The sequence below is a fragment of the Melanerpes formicivorus genome, unplaced genomic scaffold, assembly GCF_026170545.1.
Source record: "Melanerpes formicivorus ecotype bairdi unplaced genomic scaffold, bMelFor1.0.p_v2 SCAF_6, whole genome shotgun sequence".
NCBI classification, from domain to species: Eukaryota; Metazoa; Chordata; class Aves; order Piciformes; family Picidae; genus Melanerpes; species Melanerpes formicivorus.
In genome coordinates this window covers 27,845,120-27,858,857 of record NW_027142358.1, presented here as the reverse complement: position 1 = coordinate 27,858,857, position 13,738 = coordinate 27,845,120, and the positions used below count along the sequence as shown (strand labels likewise).

The 13,738-nt window shown below is 42.8% G+C and overlaps 1 long non-coding RNA gene across 1 annotated transcript; it reads right to left on the bottom strand.

The window, feature by feature from the left end:
- Nucleotides 1-7,648: 7,648 nt before the first annotated feature.
- Nucleotides 7,649-11,571, bottom strand: LOC137441625 (uncharacterized). Its single transcript, XR_010987453.1, has 4 exons — nt 11,502-11,571; nt 10,551-10,713; nt 10,031-10,136; nt 7,649-7,940 (listed from the first exon to the last, which is right to left on the bottom strand). It is a non-coding gene; the product is annotated as an uncharacterized lncRNA (long non-coding RNA).
- Nucleotides 11,572-13,738: the final 2,167 nt, after the last annotated feature.

Genomic DNA, 13,738 nt, shown 5'->3' with positions numbered 1-13,738 from the left:
TAATATTTTACTTTTCCCATGTCACCCTTGCAGGAAGCTGCAAAGATCAGTTCTGGATTGAGATTGTATCCCCAGCCTTGGATCCTGTAACATCCCAGAAGGCACATATGAAAAAGTAAAATCCCTCTACTTACTCAGTGAATAGGTGCTAACAGCTTTAAAGAATTACCTACCAAATATTAGGTGCAATTTAAAACTCCATTTAAAACACCAAGGGTAGTTTAAAAGTCTGCGTGGCCAGCTAAAAGTCAGAGAGAGAAAATTACTTGAACACGTGTCAGATGAATTTCTGTCTGTGTGGGAGATATTGTACTGGTGGGATCAAAGCTGGAGAGTGGTCAGGCATTGGAACAGGCTGCTCAGGGAGGAGGTAGAGTCATCATCCCTGGAGGTGTTCAAACAATGAGTAGATATGGCACTTCAGGATATAGTCTGGTGGTAGAAAGTTGGACCTGATGATCTTGAAGGTCTTTTCCAACCTTAATGGTTTTATGATATCACACTGGTGGGGTCAAACAGCCTCTATCTGAAACTGGGCAGATATGGTCTACTGTATGCCAGACAATTCAACATCTGATCAAATCCTTTTCAGATCCTTTCATTTCCAATGAAAAGAAACACAACCATGCTATCAAAACATTGTGGAACATTATTGATATCAAAAGACACCTTTAGGCTAAACTATTAAATTAAGATAATGCATATAAACCACCTAAGGCACACAGAGGACTCATTATTGTATTACTTGGTGTAAGAAAGTCAGATGCTTCACTCAGGTAGAGGGATGCTTCACTCAGGTGAAAGAGGTAGAGGCTGGGGCTGAGTGATGTGCTTTCAGAGGAACAGCACTAGCAAGGAGGGGTCACACCATGTGAAGACCTGAGATAAAAAAATCCATGCATTATCCTGCTTCCATACATATTTAGGAAGGATGTTGACTTGCTGGAACGAGTCCAGAGAAGGGCAACGAAGTTAGTGAGGGGCTTGGAACACAAGCCCTACGAGGAGAGACTGAGGGAGCTGGGGCTGCTTAGCCTGGAGAGGAGGAGACTCAGGGGTGACCTTATTGCTCTCTACAACTACCTGAAGGGGGGTTGTAAACAGGCAGAGGTTGGTCTCTTCTCCCAGGCAGCCAGCACCAGAACAAGAGGACACAGTCTCAGGCTGCGCCAGGGGAAGTTCAGGCTGGAGGTCAGGAGGAAGTTTTACAGAGAGAGAGTGATTGCCCATTGGAATGGACTGCCCGGGGAAGTGGTGGAGTCGCCGTCACTGGAGGTGTTCAGGAGGAGACTTGACAGGGTGCTTGGTTACATGGGTTAGTTGATTAGGTGGTGTTGGATGATAGGTTGGACGCGATGATCTTGAAGGTCTCTTCCAACCTGGTTTATTCTAATTCTAATTCTATTCTAATATTCCATACATACCCTCCTTCCAGGGCTATCCCAGGGCTGCTCCGATTACACTGTACAATATTTACTCAGCACATTGTGTGTGATATCAGTTTAAACACGCGCTGGTAACTTATTAGATATTTATTAGCTTACATTTTCAGCCCCAGTCTATTTTACAACCCCGATGCCCCCTGTTTTATGTAAAAAGGATATTTTAATAGCTATCATTTAGATTAGTTCGTAACTTGATCACTCGTTACAGGCTGCTACTCTAATGAAACCTGCACTAATGACTGCCTACAGTAGGCAACCCCCAATTTTAAGAAGCCATTTTAAAATATTCATAACGTATCTGGCACAGTGTTGTTTGAACTGTATTTAATAGACATCTCAACTGGGCTTTTCCCTCTGGTTTGTAGAAGTCACTGTCAATAGCTATTCTTCTAGCATTGTCTGTGGGATGAGAGTAAGCACTACGGGTTTGGTCCTGGTGGTGAAGACAGAGACTTTCTATGTGTCCTCTGAATCCTGTGTGACGGACCATCCAGTCTTAATTACTGCCAGAAAATAATCTCAAACTCATTAACAGCCCAAACCATAATAAAGAATAATGGCTTATCACGGATTTAACCACAGAACTGTAGAATAGCTTCAGGTGGAAAAGACCTCTAAGATCATCGAGTCCAACCACCAACCTAACACCACCATGGTTGTTAAACCGTATCCTGGTTTGAATGCCTGACCACTCTTTCAGTAAATAATTTTTTTGCTAATATCCAACCTAAACCTCCCCTGACAGCATTTCAGGTCATTTCCTCTCATTCTATCATCTAATACTGTGGAGAAGAGACCAATCATCACCTCACGCCAACCTCCTTTCAGTGAGTTGTAGAGAGCAATGAGGTTCCCCTTCAGCCACCTCTTCTCCAGACTAAAAAATCCCAGTTCCCACAGCTGCTCCTTGTAAGACCTGTTCTCTAGACCCTTTACCAGCTTAGTTGCCATTCTCTGGACGTGCCCCAGCAACTCAGTGTCATGAGGTGTTAATCAAGGTAAAAGCATCTTCACTACAACTCTGGTCTGAAGAGCAACTCTAATTTCTCATGTTAGTCTGTGCTAACAGCTAAATGAATTGTCAACTGACAACTAAATGAGCTAAAGTCAGTCCATGACTTGTACCTCTTTATGGAGGTAAGGTAGAGGAGAAGCATCTGAAGACTTGGATTATTTCCTAATGAGACATATTGCCTGATTTTATCTAAAAGTGACCCAGGAATTTATCCACTTACAACCTGCACCTCTCCACATCAAGCACAGGGTTAGCTGGTTGGGCAGCATTTCTCCCTCCAGTTGGATCAGTGGGACTTCCTAATATGATCTCACTCTCAAGTCCTCTTCACTGTGGCATTTTGCTTCCTGATTAACACAGAAACTACCCTCCCAGCCCTGGCAGGCTGCACAGAGAGGACGTGCTGCAGAGAGCGGGAAGCACAATGGCTGCATGTAAACCCAGCCAAAACTACACCAGACACCACCACTTTCCCACCACCCCCCTCCAAAGAGCATCTCTGTCCTTTAAGTGCTGTGCTGCTTTCTCAGGGGGCCTCTAATGCAGTTAGTTTTCTCCTTCTGCCTCACTGGCTGCCAGAGAAGGATGTACTCGGGGCCTCTGCGCACCCCGCAGCAAGGAGCAAAAAGGGAAAGTCGATATACAAACTGTAGTGATTAATATTAAATACTGAATGTGCATCTAAAGACACTATTAATGTTAATGACAAAACAACAACCAAGAAACAAATGCCATGGACATAAGGCAGCTGAGCACTTGTAGATGTGGAGCAGCAAAGGCTAAGAGCTGCTTTAAGGCAGTCTTGGTGCAATGACTTTGGTGTTACCTGAACAGATTTACTCAGTTAAAATAGAATCATAGAATCAAAAAAAGGTTGGAAAACACCTCCAAGGTCAAGTCCAACCAGTAAGTATTCAAGGCAATAACCAGATTAAAGAACTTTGGAATCACAAAATCATAAAATAATAAAATCACAGAATCATGAAATCATAGAATCATAGAGTGGTTTGAGTTGACCTTTAAAGGTCATTTAGTCTAACCCTCCTGCAGTCTGCAGGGACATATGCAACTGGAGATGGTAAAGGGTCTAGGGAACAGGTCTTAGAAGGAGTAGCTGAGGGAACTGTAGCTGTTTAGTCTACAGAAGAAGAGGCTGAGGGGAGACCTCAGTGCCCTCTACAACTCTGAAAGGAGGTTCAAGTTGGGGGGAAGGGGTGGTCATTCTCTTCTCCCTAGTATCAGGTGAAGTTTAGGTTGGATATTAGGAACAATTTCTTTCCTGAAAGAGTGGTGAGGCACTGGAATAGGTTGCTGAAAGGGGTGCCACCTTCCCTGGAGATCTTCAAGAAACACGTGCACGTAACACTTAGGGACATGGTTTAATGACCATGGTGGTCTTAGGTTGGTAGTTGGACTCAAGCATCTTAAAGGCCTTTTACAGCTGAAGCAGTTCTATGATTCTAGAGCAGGTTGCTCAGAACCCAGTTCAATCTATCTGCAGTGTTTCCAGGGGTGAAGCATTTGCCACCTCCCACTTCTACATCTCCCTACCTTCAGCCACACACCAGACAATAAATGTGAAATTATTCTCCATATGCAAATAATTACCTGTTGATGTAATTAGCGTGCACAAAAAAAAAAGTATAAAATAATCTGAACCCCAACCTGCCTAATGGTTGTTACATGGGTTCTCCTGATCATGACAAAATACAAGGGACATCTATATCCCAGTGTTACTGGGATACTGAGATTCCATTCTGCATCACCTGCTATCAGCAAAGGCTTGCACATGAAAAGTTGTGAATCATCATCTATGAGAATATAAACCAACCAAAAATCTCCCTCAGTGGCAATTTCCAAGGAGGAGAGAGCATCAAATGGATTTAAAACAGGCAAAAACCCAACATATGAACAGCGTTTGGGCCAAATGTCCTGCCAGGGGCCAGTCAGCAGGAGCCCACAGCCAAACCCTGGTCCCTAGATCAATACCTCATCCATGATAAAAAGCTGGTCTTTAAATCAAAGGCAGTTCACAAAGGAGGAAAAAAAAGAAAAAGAAAAAAAAAAAGAAACAGATATATAAATCTGCATTGGCTACTAGCCCAGTGTGATCTTCCAGGGTGATTTTGCTGATGCTGCTTCTGGGATGGGACAAAGGAAATGGATGACACTGAAATGTCCGTGGCAGGAAGACCGCTAGGTTGCCCGTAAAGAAGGGACAGGCAGCAGGTGTAGATGGCATTGCTGTCATGGGGCTACAAGTTCATCTCCAACTCTTTTTCCTGCCTCCTGGGAACTGCAGCAGCTCAGCTAACCTAGCTCTGTGTTTGAAATGAGCTGAGAATCATGGATTTGTAGAACTGGTTAGGCTGGAAAAGATCATCAGGTCCAATCATTAACCAAGGGCGGGCTTCATCAGATGGATGTTGTACTTTGTGCCCTTAGGATGCAGCAAAGCAGCAGGGCTCATTGGTTTTTAGGAAGACAAAAAGCATCCCAACTTCTGTAAGGGACCTAAAACCCTTTTGTCACTGCAATATAGGCACTGATTTGTTTCAAAATTTACCTGAAAGCAGGGAAGTGATAAAACAGACATTTCTCTGAGAGATGTCCAAATCAGATGCATATCATAGTCAAAAGCCAGAACTTCATCTATAAAAAAAAATGTGGATTCATGTTGTACCTCTGCTCCAATAACTGTTATTCCAGTACTTCCAAACTATTTCACTTACAAGCCTTTGTTTTAGCTTATTTGACCCCATTCTGGTATGACTAAGGACCTCAATATGCTCATCTATAAGGCATTATCAACAGATGAAATAATCATTTGCAGATGTCTGCTCTTCACAAGCAGTATCAATCAAGCAGGACTCAGGCAACCAACTCTAAAGGGTTACCAAGTTTCCTTTTTCCCTTTAAGAAAAAAACCCCACTAAAATCTGTTAATCCATCTTTTTAGGGTTGGTTGATTTTCTTTTCTTGTACAAGAGAACAAAAATCTGTTTGCAGTTGTAACTTTTACAGTACGTCAACTATTTTCTTTTTTTTTTTTTCCCTCATCCATAATTATTTTTACAGAGAGCTGCTCTTTCCATCAGGTCACTGAACTCCTCAAAACAAACCTTTCAAGGCTGCTCTTGAAAAATTGGACCTTAGTTTCCTTCCAATCGGAAGATTCACAACTTTTGCGTGTGAGCCAAGACTCAAAAAATAGCATAAATCCTTGCAGTGCTGTCTCTCTCTTCGCCTGTGCAACAGATATTTCTGCTAACATTTACTTTTGTAATTTTTCACATTATTTCAGCTCTCAGAGGTTAATATTTACCATTCATTTTGATGTGCACAAACTACAGAGGTAGGCTTGCAAATATCTGCCCTGGGAAAATGAGGAGCTCTGCCAGAAAATATGTTCAAGTTTCTGTGTGGAATGGTGGGAAACGAGATGCCATTGACAACATTTGACTGTGTTCATCTGTTTGTGTTTTAAACATCTGCACAATCAATTCCTACAGCACAACAATGGGTGTTTAAAAAGAATAACCAGATAATTACAGCAAATGGGTTTGAGTCCCTTTCAACAGCAAATGTGAAACAGCAACAACAACAGCACCACAAAAGCTTACGAAAAAAAGCAGAGTGAAGTGATATCTATTGGACTCACTGAGCTTAAGGGTCTAGGCAATTCTGTGATTCTGTGATATAAGAAAAGTCACTGAAATCATTCCCTACATCATTACCTGCATGCTCATTTTCAGTTGGCATCTACGAATATGGAGTGGCAGCAAAATTCAACCTCAGACAGCGCTGCCTGCAAAAGCTGACCCACTACTTGCAATAATATCAAATCATAAATGAATTAATTTGCTTGCTGACCAAGTAGTTTGCCATATTAAAGTGCAAGTTTGCAAGGCATGTATTCTATTATCCCAGATTGCACTCTTGACACTTTGCATTATGAACATTTAGCATTCCTCCTTTGATATTTTGAGCTCTGAGCACAATGAAGCTGTCAGCACAAAGGAATTTTTTATTCAATTTTCAGACATAACAAGCAAGGATATTACAGAACCTCCATTAAGCATATGGAAAGGGGAGAGAGTTGATTGTTTAACTATGGATGACAAAAGGATATTTTGATGGGTGCAGTTTTTACAGATATGGGAAGGGAGGGGAGGGAGGGGAGGAGGAAAGAAGAAAGAGAGGAGGAGAAGAGAGGAGTCTCCAGGAGAGGAGAGGAAAGGAGACTCGAGGAGACTCAAGGAGAGGAGACTTGAGGAGACTCGAGGAGAGGAGACTCGAGGAGAGGAGACTCAAGGAGAGGAGAGTCAAGGAGAGGAGACTCGAGGAGACTCGAGGAGAGGAGAATCAAGGAGAGGAGACTCGAGGAGACTTGAGGAGACTCGAGGAGAGGAGACTCGAGGAGAGGAGACTTGAGGAGAGGAGAGTCGAGGAGAGGAGAGTCAAGGAGAGGAGAGTCAAGGAGAGGAGAGGAGAGTCAAGGAGAGGAGAGGAGAGTCAAGGAGAGGAGAGGAGAGGGGAGTCAAGGAGAGGAGAGGAGAGGAGAGGGGAGTCAAGGAGAGGAGACTCGAGGAGAGGAGACTCGAGGAGACTCGAGGAGAGGAGAGTCAAGGAGAGGAGACTCGAGGAGACTTGAGGAGACTCGAGGAGAGGAGACTCAAGGAGAGGAGACTTGAGGAGAGGAGAGTCAAGGAGAGGAGAGTCAAGGAGAGGAGAGGAGAGTCAAGGAGAGGAGAGGGGAGTCAAGGAGAGGAGAGGAGAGGGGAGTCAAGGAGAGGAGAGGGGAGTCAAGGAGAGGAGAGGGGAGTCAAGGAGAGGAGAGTCGAGGAGAGGAGAGTCGAGGAGAGGAGAGTCGAGGAGAGGAGAGGAGAGGAGAGTCGAGGAGAGGAGAGTCGAGTCGAGTCGAGGAGAGGAGAGGAGAGGAGAGTCGAGGAGAGGAGAGTCGAGGAGAGGAGAGTCGAGGAGAGGAGAGGAGAGGAGAGTCGAGGAGAGGAGAGTCGAGGAGAGGAGAGGAGAGTCGAGGAGAGGAGAGTCGAGGAGAGGAGAGGAGAGGAGAGGAGAGGAGAGGAGAGGAGAGGAGCGGAGAGTCGAGGAGAGGAGAGGAGAGGAGAGGAGAGGAGAGGAGAGGAGAGGAGAGGAGAGGAGAGGAGAGGAGAGGAGAGGAGAGGAGAGGAGAGGAGAGGAGAGGAGAGGAGAGGAGAGGAGAGGAGAGGAGAGGAGAGGAGAGGAGAGGAGAGGAGAGGAGAGGCAGTTACAGTTTTATTTTTAACATGTAGAACACTATATTTGCTCCAAGTGCTGTTCACAGTGATGAGGAGAGCAATCATTTACAAGGCTGCACCAGGCTTGTTCTGCTCTTGTCACCATGATCTAATGCTGGTAGTATGTTGTGAGCAAGCAGAGATCATTGATTAACACTGCCAGAGACCTGCGTTTGAGTCGTCAAGTCAATATCGTGTGCTCTTGGTGGAAAAAAAGAGAGAAAACACAACAAAACAAACAAATAAACCCTCAAAAATATGGGGGAGAAAAAGAATGAGAGAGAGAGCAGAATATTTTAATGAGCATGAGCTACATCATCTAGATTTAGTCAGCAGCAGGGAGAGCAAACCACTCAGAGAGAGAGAAAACTTGTTTTGTCATATCTTGGTGTGTAGCTGAAATTCTGGCACAAGTACTAATTCCCCCCAAACTGGGATGCAATTGGCAGCCCACCCACAGTATAGCTATACATACATGTGTGTGTATATATGTGTGTATGTGTGTGTGTGTACATATATATATGTATACAGACAGACACACATTTATAGACCACATGAAACTAAATTTAATAAACATTACAGGAATAAAGGGACTTGGTGGAAGAGTCAGGCAATGAAATAGAGGTTTTTTTACTACATGGCTATATTTTAAGACCTTGCAGAAAACAAATACCCCAGTGATCACTTTCTAATGAGTTTGGAATGGCTTTTCACTATGCCATGCTGTATCACTTACCACTGGACAGTGATTATTTTAAAGCCTTGATATAATACACAAATACTTGATTAAAATAAATTTCACCCTATGACTGGGTGTTCTTTTTGATTAGGGGCTCAGATACAGAAATGAACTGAGGGACTATGGGCTGATGATGTCTCAACAGCATCAAAGCTGTGAAAGTTCAGCTATACAGGGATCCATTTGGACTACTCACCACCATAGAAAACTGTAATAAATAGTGTTTTGCAAAGCTCTTTCCTTTTCTTTATCTCTCCTTATTGTATCTGAGATGCATAGATGGGAACACTGGGTTTATCTCATCTCCTTCATCAGACCAGCAATTGGAGCATATACAAGCAATAGTTTTTTAAAGTGCCACTGGACTCATAGCTGTATCCAGGTAACAAAATAAAATAGCAAATGAGAGAAAGAATACTGGAGGTTGTGGAAATATGGAGCTATAAAGACACACCTTGGATTCCTATGCATACTCAAGTAACAAGGTAGGACTGCAGGGAACAAGTTGATGGCTTGCTTTGCACAGCCCTACAGACAACTACGTTTTTTCACTCAAATTCATTTGCTTATGGGGAACCAGGGAAATTTTGACTAGAGCTGGCCAAGGCTTAATCTTTTCAGTCTATAAAAAATTTAAACAGTTTGCTCCCATTTCATAAATGTTGACATTTCCCATGAAGGGAGAAAATATCATGTCAGAATGTTTCCTTTAAAAGAAATGGGAGAGGACCCTCCAGCCTAGAAAGCGAAGATGTGATGCTGCTACACCCTAACTCCTCGGCCAGGAGCCAAGCAGCACCAAGGGTACCTTCACCAAGGGCCATGGGTGCTCCCTCCTGTGAGCTGCGGGGCTCATAGCAGGGGATATCACTCACAAGCTCAGCTTGACCCCTCTTGCACATACAATCCTGTGCTGATGTAGGGAGATATGTGTGGTATGAGATAGGTATGGTGGGGGTCTCCTAAAACCTGACAACTGTTCAGAATGGTCCCCTGGCAATCCCAGGGGTAAGCAAACTGCTAACTTTGTAGAGACTGCTCTTCTTTCCGGGTATCAACAAGTACTTCAGCAAAGTCTTTCAGTTATATGGAGTCTATAATGGGGGGTGGCGTGGTGGAGAAAGGGTAAAAAAACTTATTCTCCTTTTAGTATCATTAGAGATCACTAAAATCCATACATGCAATGCCAAGAGCTGTGGGGAGGTCCCTTGAATTCCTTTACACAGGAGCTGACTTCCTTTAGGGTCAGGATTAGCAGTGGACTGAGTCATGCTCCAGTCATTTCCTTCAGGAGAAAATGAATAAATAATGGACCTGAGTCTGAGCTGATAATCTTACACTGTGGTTTTGGTTGCATGTGAGACCTCGATGCTTCATGGCCAATATCAAAGGGAAATCCCACAAACCTCCTCCTGGCTGAAGAAGTGACTCTTGTGAAGTCAAGGTCTGGTTGTCTAAGTGGGACAGGAGCAGATATTCCACACCACACCTGACATAAAGCAACCAAACAGAAGACTAGGAAGAAGAGTTTTTCTTCTGCCATTTAACATACCTCATAACCCTGAGGACATTGTCTTAAACAGAGGCTTGAACTCTAAATGAATTGTAATTCTTGCAGCCTTGAAACCCAGGAGAGTGCAATCCTTGCCAGAAAGCTCCTGAAGGGGAGAGAAGAAGAAGAAGGGGAAAAAAAAAATGAATAAACTTGATAATTATGAAGAAAAAAATAAAAAAGGGATAAGCACATCCATAGTTTTGCTAAGTTTGGGATTGACTAGAAGAATCAAAGTGGTAGCCTGAAGAGAAAATCTGTATTTGAGGTGCGAGGTTAACTGACAAAAAAAAATCAAACTGGAGAGTGAAGACTTAAAGAAGAGCTAAAACCTACAAAAATAAAAAGAAAGAAAGAAAGAAAAAGCTTTACAAGTAAAAAGTATCAGATTACTTCTTATGACCAAGAGGCAAAACTAAGAAAAAATATTTCAGATAGAAGAGGTGTTATTTTTGTAGCTTTGAAACAACACATAACGAGCTCAAAAGATAATAGGAGACAAGACAGGTAATCTGATCACTTTAGAGTTTATGACTGCAGTCTTCTCCACATGAGAGACTTGATTGTACTTTGTCTCTTTCCATAAGTGAATAAATTCAGGAAATCACAAGAGCGATTATTCAGATTTGTGTTTTCTTCTCAGGCTTCAAAAGTCAGAACCAAAGGACGAGCGGCCTTGAGTGCTGCAGGAAAACATCATACGTGAGATGGAATTTGATCTGTGCAGGAAGCAAAATTACTATAAATGGTACTGCTCCCCCAGTAGTTCTTTCTTTAATAATCTCAATTTATGACATTTCTGATTCCTGTATAATATATGGAAAATATGGTAGTCTGAAGACAAAGAAACCAGTGCTACTGAGAAAGTAATGTACTGTGGCTCAGGAAATGTTGGTATCTGTGATTCTTGTCCTACAGCAGTGCCTGTGTCCTGAATAACAGCAAGGACATAATTTGGACTAAAAGGACATAACATGGACAAAGATGCAACGCATGGGACATTCAGTGAGTATATCTAAATTTAAGACTTCAAAAATCCTGCTTATCTACCTAATTTTCATAGAATCTTTTATACCAAAAGGGATCTTGATGATCTGAAAAGTCATCAAGTCTAACCTTCCTGCACTCAATAGGAACATCTGCGACTAGAGCAGGCTGCTCAGAGCCCCAGACAACCTGACCTGAAATAATTCCATGGATGGGGCACCTACCACCTCTCTGGGCAACCTGGGCAAGGTTCTGACCACTCTCAGTGTAAAACATTTATTCCTTCTCTCTAGTCTAAATCTCCCTCTTTTAGCTAAAAACCATTAATCTTTTTTTCCTGTTTCAATCTTGAGCAGATCCTCTTAAAATACTAATTTTGGTGATATCAAATATAGCTTTGCACCCACACTACATCCTTACATTTTGTCAAGCTATCCCAAACTAGAAGCCGCCATGCATGTATCCATGCATAGGAGTAACTTACGGCACATTCAGCTGGACAACACAAAATGGCAAGCATATCTTTTCCAAACACAGCCAAGGATGAATCTCTCCTGTACACAAAGGGTAGGTGTTAAAAAGGTTCATGCCACCCAGGGAAGAAGTGGAGTCTAATTTCTCTATATACTTCCTGAGCTATATAATTTTTTTTCTACTTGGGAGGGTTAAAAACATGTTCTTTGTGCTGGCAAGGCTCTACTGCTCAAAAAATAACGACATCCTTACAGCTAGATATACCAGTCTACAAGCAATTAGGGCTCTTCCTTGAGAGAAAGGAGACTGACCAAGTTCAAGGACTCTCTTCTTTATTTTATATTAAGTAGTCATTGAAGAAAATACAGAAAAGCTACAAGAGCAGAGAACAAAACTTTGTGCTGTAATCATTATATTATCATAGCAAAGAATACACCTGCTTACTCTTTCCTTTCTCCTGCTTATTTTAGTCACTAGCTCCCTTAAACAAAGAAGCAAAGCCACAAGGCAGGAGTATGGCTCAGGCAGATATGGGATTAGGTGCCTCTAACATCAGCATTTCCCATTGATTAGTTTGGGCACTCAGGACCTTTGCTGTCACGGGTAACTGGGGCTTTCCAAGATGCTAAACACTCCCCAGGCACTGCATAGACAGCCCAGGCATCTAATTTAGTGCTCTGTGCTCTTCTCCTGGGATGGAGGGTGAAGAGGCTGCTGTGCCACTGAGCAGAGACATAGGAACATCCCTTTATGTATCCATGCCATTGATTGAGCTCAGGTTGGGAGCATGCTTTTGAAGGCCACCACCCAGGTGTCCCCACCTCCCCTGTGTGCTTAGCATTGCACAGCTGTCATGAAGCACACAGGCTGGGTCTCTTCTGGGTGGTGCTAAACCAGAGTACGTGTTCCAGCCAGTAAAGGGTCTGCAGTCAGCAGGACCAGACTTGCCATCACCTGAAGTGAACAACCTGGAAACATATTTATTGCAGACATCTGGTACTCAGCACCAATAAGTTCACTTTGCAGACCTGTTCCAGTCTTATTGCCAGTGTAGCTGCAGCTTTATCAACCTAAAATATTTCATAATTGCTATCCCGTTACTCTTCAGAAAAGATAGTCTTTCCCATGGTCACTTGTTGGAGCAGATGTTCAGGGCTATCACTGCATTACATCATTCCCTGCACCCAAATATTTCAAGGGACCTCTAAACCTCAGTCTGGAAGATATGCAGATATCACCCACATTCTAAGCAAGAATAACAAAAGATCAGTAAAATAATTGGTCCAAAGCCACACAACATGAAGGAAACAAAATCAGAGCAGAATCCAAATTTCATCACTGGTCTTGTGCTTTAACCTACCAACTATGATTAATTAAATAAATGTGATGTTTGATTAACCTTACATAAAATTCTGTGACTGGTATGAGCTCTCCTCCACATGTGGAGCTGGAAATATCCCACCACTTCTAGAATAATTCAGCAGTGGGGATATGAACAGTGCAGGAAGACCAAAAGGCAGTAAAAAAGCAAAAGGAAATTGGCTGCTGCTTTACCAATTTCCTGTTGGAGTTCTTCAGGCTGTATTGCTCAGGACAACCATTACAGAGAGGTTTGCAGCTCTGGAAAGATTTTATTGACCTCTCTGTAAATACAAAATGGCCCATGAATTAAATGGGAGGGTCAGTATGAGGAAGTTCAACAGACTTGGCAGATTCTTGGGAATAAGCAAGAGCAGGGATCAAGAGGACTGATTGAAAATGTACAGCTATTGTGCAAAGGATTCCTTTTCTTGGGACCAAGCTTTCTGGGACTTTCTGGACCAGGATTTACAAGGCTAACTAAGGATGTTGTGGATTTTTTTCCCCTTCTGTCACAAAAATTTCAGTTAAAGACAAGCCAGAGTTTCAAGCAACGTCCAGCTGCTGAAAAGATGTTTGCCCAATCTTTCCATCACCCAAGCAATCTCCTTTTCTGCCTTCATGTCCACAGAGTCTCACACTCAGTCCTGTCACATCCCTGCTTTTGTGACAGGGCTTGGACTTTCGTTCCACCAAGCTCTGTTCACTCAGCAATGCAGTTTTCCCCACGCTGCAAGATGTTCCTGTAATTACACCCCAAAATGAGCAAATGTAAATTTGTGAACAGTTGATTGTGGATTTTTCTCTCCCTCCTTTATCTATGTTGATTTTTCTCTCCCTCCTTTTTCTATGTGGATTTTTCTCTCCCTCCTTTTTCTATTTTCTTCT